Source organism: Macrobrachium nipponense, chromosome 40, assembly GCF_015104395.2.
Source record: "Macrobrachium nipponense isolate FS-2020 chromosome 40, ASM1510439v2, whole genome shotgun sequence".
NCBI lineage: Eukaryota > Metazoa > Arthropoda > Malacostraca > Decapoda > Palaemonidae > Macrobrachium > Macrobrachium nipponense.
Window position 1 is genome coordinate 8545498 of NC_061101.1, and position 5988 is coordinate 8551485.

Genomic DNA, 5988 nt, shown 5'->3' on the forward strand with positions numbered 1-5988 from the left:
CATGCCTCTTTTTGTACTGGTTCTGTGCAAGTGCCGGGCATTCTCTTGCTATGTGGTTTATGGTCTCATTTTTTCGTATTGCACTTCCTACATATGGGAAGAGATTGTATTTCCCATCTTATCGTTCTTTGAATATATCTGGTTCTTAGGGCCTGATCTTGGTTCCGCTGTTATCATTTCTTCAGTTTCATTCTTGAGCTCTCCCCTCTGTAGCCATTGCCATGTGTCATCGCTGCCCAGTTCTTTAGTCTGTCTCATGTAATGTCCGTGCATTGGTTTGTTGTGCCATTCCTCTGTTCTGTTTGTCATTCTCCTGTCTCTGTATATTTCTGGGTCTTCGTCTACTTTTATTTGTCCTTCTTCCCATGCACTCTTGAGCCACTCGTCTTCACTAGTTTTCAGATATTGCCCCAGCGCTCTGTTCTCGATGTTGACGCAGTCCTCTATGCTTAGTAGTCCTCTCCCTCCTTCCTTTCGTGTTATATATAGTCTGTCCGTAATTGCTCTTGGGTGTAGTGCTTTGCGTATTGTCATATGTTTCCTAGTTTTCTGGTCTATGCTGCGGAGTGCTGCCTTCGTCCATTCCACTATTCCTGCGCTGTATCTGATTACTGGCGCTGGCCATGTTTATGGCTTTTATCATATTTCCGGCATTGAGTTTTGACTTGAGTCTCGCTTTGAGTCTTTGCATATATTCTTTCCTGATCGTGTCATTCATCTCTTGGTGTTTTATTATCCCTCCTTCCATTATTCCTAGGTATTTGTATCCACCCCCCCGTCTCATCTATGTGTTTTGGTGTTGCTCCCATCTGGTAGCTTTATCCCTTCAGTTCTCGTTACTTTGCCTTTTTGTATGTTGATGGATTAGGGTATCTATTTCCTTGATGCTCTTACCATACAGCTTGATGTCGTCCATGAACATCAGATGGTTGATTCTGTTGCCTCTTTTCTTAAGTTGGTACCCGGCATCCCATCTTCTGTAGTACTTTTGTCATGGGAATCATCGCTACTACGAAGAGTAGTGGGGAAAGTGAGTCGCCCTGGAAGTGATCCCTCTCCTGATATTAACCTCTGCTAGTCTTATTCCAGAGCTTGTAAGTATTGTATTTCTGTTGCGCATTGTATTTTTGAGGAAGCTGATGGTGTTTTCCTCTGCCCCATATATTTTCAGGCATTCTATTAGCCATGTGTGTGGTATCATGTCGAAGGCTTTCTTATAGTCTATCCATGCCATGCTTAGGTTGGTTTTCCTTCTCTTACTGTTCTTCATTACCATTTTGTCTATCAGGAGCTGGTCTTTTGTGCCCCTACACTTCCTTCTGTAGCCTTTCTGTTGGTGGGGGATGGTGTTTATCTCCTCTAGGTAGTTGTATAGCCTTTCGCTGATGATACCTGTTAGTAACTTCCACATTATGGTAGGGCAGGTGATAGGCCCTATAGTTACTGCCTATTTTCCCTTACACTTGTCTAGTTATTATTTATTATTATTTTATTATTGTTTTTTATTATTATTATTATTATTATTATTATATTTATTATTTTTTTTTTTTTTTTTTTTTTTTTTTTTTTTGCTCTATCCACAAGTCCTCCAATTCGAACTGGGTGGTATTTATAGTGTGGGGTTCCGGGTTGCATCCTGCTCCTTAGGAGTCCATCACTTTTCTTACTATGTGTGCCGTTTCAGGATCACACTCTTCAAGTGCATGAGGCCCGGGAGCTACTTCAGCCTCTTAAGTTTTTTTTTCTAGATCCTTTTCAGGGATCTTGGATCGTGCCTAGTTGCTCCTATGATTATGGGTACGATTTCCACTGGCATATCCCATAGTCCTTCTTATTTCTATTTTCAGATCTTGATACTTATCAATTTTTTCCCTCTATTTCTCTTCAACTCTGGGTGTCCCATGGTATTGCGACATCAATGAGTGATACTTTCTTCTTGACTTTGTCAATCAACGTCACGTCTGGTCTGTTTGCACGTATCACCCTATCCGTCCTGATACATAGTCCCAGAGGATCTTTGCCTGATCGTTTTCTATCACTCCTTCAGGTTGGTGTTCGTAACCACTTATTACTGCAACGGTAGCTGATGTTTCTTGCACAGGCTCCAGTGGAGGGCTTTTGCCACTGAATCATGCCTCTTTTGTACTGGTTCTGTGCAAGTGCCGGGCATTCGCTTGCTATGTGGTTTATGGTCTCATTTTTCGTATTGCCCTTCCTACATATGGGAGTGATGTTATTTCCATCTATCTTCTTTGAACATATCTGGTTCTTAGGCCTGATCTTGTGCCGCTGTTATCATTCCTTCAGTTTCCTTCTTTAGCTCTCCCCTCTGGTAGCCATTGCCATGTGCATCGCTGGCTAGTTTTTTTAGTCTGTCTCACGTATTGTCCGTGCATTGGTTTGTTGTGCCAGTCCTCTGTTTCTGTCTGTCATTCTCCTTGTCTCTGTATATTTCTGGGTCTTCGTCTACTTTTATTAGTCCTTCTTCCCCATGCACTCTTTAGCCACTCGTCTTCACTGGTTTTCAAGATATTGCCCCAGTGCTCTGTTCTCGGTGTTAACGCAGTCCTCTATACTTAGTAGTCCTCTCCCTCCTTTTCCTTTCGTGTTATGTATAGTCTGTCCGTATTTGCTCTTGGGTGTAGTGCTTTGTGTGTATTGTCAATATGTTTCCTGGTTTTCTGATCTATGCTGCGGAGTTCTGCCTTCGCCAATTCCACTATTCCTGCGCTGTATCTGATTACTGGCCACTGCCCATGTGTTTATGGCTTTATCATATTTCCGGCGTTGAGTTTTTGACTTGAGTATCGCCTTGAGTCTCATGCATATATTCTTTCCTGATCGTGTCCTTCATCTCTTGGTGTTTTATATCCCCTCCTTCCATTATTCCCAGATATTTATATCCTTTCTCATCTATGTGTTTGATGTTGCTCCCATCTGGTAGCTATATCCCTTCAGTTCCCGTTACTTTGCCTTTTTGTATGTTGACTCAGGCGCATTTTTCTATTCCAAACTCCATCCTGATGTCCCAGATACAATCCTTATAGTCTGGATTAGGGTATCTATTTCCTTGATGCTCTTACCATACAGCTTGATGTCGTCCATGAACATCAGATGGTTAATTCTGTTGCCTCTTTTCTTGAGTTGGTACCCGGCATCCATCTTCTGTAGTACTTTTGTCATGGGAATCATGGCTACTACGAAGAGTAGTGGGACAGTGAGTCGCCCTGGAAGATCCCTCTCCTGATATTAACCTCTGCTAGTCTTATTCCAGAGCTTGTAAGTATTGTATTTCAGTTGCGCTTGTATTTTTGAGGAAGCTGATGGTGTTTCCTCTGCCCATATATTTTCAGGCATTCTATTAGCCATGTGTGTGGTATCATGTCGAAGGCTTTCTTATAGTCTATCCATGCCATGCTTAGGTTGGTTTTCCTTCTCCTACTGTTCTTCATTACCATTTGGTCTATCAGGAGCTGGTCTTTTGTGCCCATACACTTCCTTCTGCAGCCTTTCTGTTGGTGGGGGATGGTGTTGTCTCCTCTAGGTAATTGTATAGCCTTTCACTGATGATACCTGTTAGTAAACTTCACATTATTGGTAGGCAGGTGATAGGCCTGTAGTTATGGCTATATTTCCCTTACTCTTGTGTACTAAGGATGTTCTGTGGTCATCCATTTGGGTGCATGGTGATTTGGAGATACAATGCTGGAGTTGTTCTGCTATTCGTGGGTGTAGGGCCTTGAAGTTTTTTTTTGAGCCAGTATCCATGGACTTCATCGGGACCTGGGGCTTTCCAGTTTGGCATTTTCTTTAGTTGTGTCTGACTGTGTCTGTCGTGATCTCTGTTGAATCTTTGTTTTATTCTCCCTGTTTTTCTTCTTCCTTGACTTCCTGGAGCCATGTTGCATGTTTGTTGTGTGATACCAGATTACTCCATATGTTTTCCCAGAGTCTCTTACTTTGGTTCGGCTTCAGGAATTTCTGGGTGGTTGTCTTCCCCTCATAGTTGGCTGTATAGTCTTTTCTGGTTGGTTCCGATAGTTTGTTCTGTTGGTATCCCTTATTCCTGTTCATGTATCGTTGGATCTTATGTGCTTTTGGCCTTAAGCCTCTGTTTTACATCTTCTATTGTGTTTGTTTAGTCCCCTCTCTTGTACTTTGTATTTCTCGTTGAGTTCCTCCCTTATTTTCTTGCTTCTTAGCCTTTTTTCCGCCATCTCTTTCAGTTTACTCAAGTCAGATCTCATCACCATGATTTGCTTTTTCCAGGCGCCATTTCCAAGGAGGTTGCTGTTTTGGTTTCTGTTGGTTGGTTGTGCTGGTGGTGTTGGTGTTCGAATCCCCATCAGTTCTGTAACTAATCTTGCGCCTGCATATACCAACGTTATTTGTTTCTGTGATACTGGTGGTGTGTATTATGCCCATTATTTCATTGACCTCACTTGTTTTCTCCCTTAATTTCTTGGTTGTTTGTAGGCTTTCATGGAGGGGATCTTTGTTCTCTCTGTATCTGACTCCATCCATTGTCTAATCTTTTCTACCCATCCCGTCCTCTCTGTTACTTCGTCGGTGTTTCTTCGTGTCGTTGTTTGATACCTCATCCTCCCTGTCGTCTTCTGTGGCATCGTCTCTCAGTTCGTCTTCGTGTAATTCGTTGTCTGTTGGGGAGGGGAGCCAGTTCTTTTTCTTTATGTCCTTACTTGGGTCTGCCAGCCTCTGCTCGTTTGGGGGGTGTTATTCCTTTCATTCAGATGTTGACCAATCTTCTTCTATATCCTCTCTCCGTCGGGTTGCTTCCGATGTAGCATCTCCATATTTCCTTATTTTCTTCTCTTGTCCATTTCTTCCTTTTTGCTTCTGTAGCTCCAATCTCAGGCTGTTGATTACTTTCGTTGTGGTGATCAGTTGCTGGATGACGACCTCCAAGTACCTGACCGTCTTCCCCTTCAATTGGGTTAATACCTGGTTGCCGGACGAAGCTCCTCTGTTGCCAGAGGTTTCCATTTACGTCGTTGTCATTTATTCCTTCATTTCTTTCCATCATTGCTGAGTTTTGCTATTTAAACCCATAGCTGGACCCTACCCCATCAGGGATAGGTACTCATTTACAGCTGAGTAGACTGAGGAAATTATGGGTAAAGATCCTTCCCCAAGGAATCAACGCCGAGGAGAGCGGTCACCCATCCAACGACTGACCAGCCACATGTTGCTTAACTTGACTTAAGTCCATTAAGGACCTAACCCACTCCTCCAGCGCCACACATTATTACTATTTTTTTTTTTTTTTTTTTTTTTTTTTTTTTTTTTTTTTTTTTTTTTTGCTCTATCACAGTCCTCCAATTCGACTGGGTGGTATTTATAGTGTGGGGTTCCGGGTTGCATCCTGCCTCCTTAGGAGTCCATCACCTCTTCTTACTATGTGTGCCGTTTTTCTAGGATCACACACTGCATGAGGCCCGGAGCTACTTCAGCCTCTAGTTTTTTCTAGATTCCTTTTTCAGGGATCTTGGGATCGTGCCTAGTGCTCCTATGATTATGGGTACGATTTCCACTGGCATATCCCATATCCTTCTTATTTTCTATTTTCAGATCTTGATACTTATCCAATTTTTCCCTCTCTCTTCAACTCTGGTGTCCCATGGTATTGCGACATCAATGAGTGATACTTTCTTCTTGACCTTGTCAATCAACGTCACGTCTGGTCTGTTTGCACGTATCACCCTATCCGTTCTGATTAACCATAGTCCCAGAGGATCTTTGCGTGATCGTTTTCTATCACTCCTTCAGGTTGGTGCTCGTACCACTTATTACTGCAAGGTAGCTGATGTTTCTTGCACAGGGCTTCAGTGGAGGGCTTTTGCTACTGAATCATGCCTCTTTTTGTACTGGTTCTGTGCAAGTGCCGGGCATTCACTTGCTATGTGGTTTATGGTTTCACTTTCGTATTGCACTTCCTACATATGGGAGAGATGTTATTTCCGTCTATCG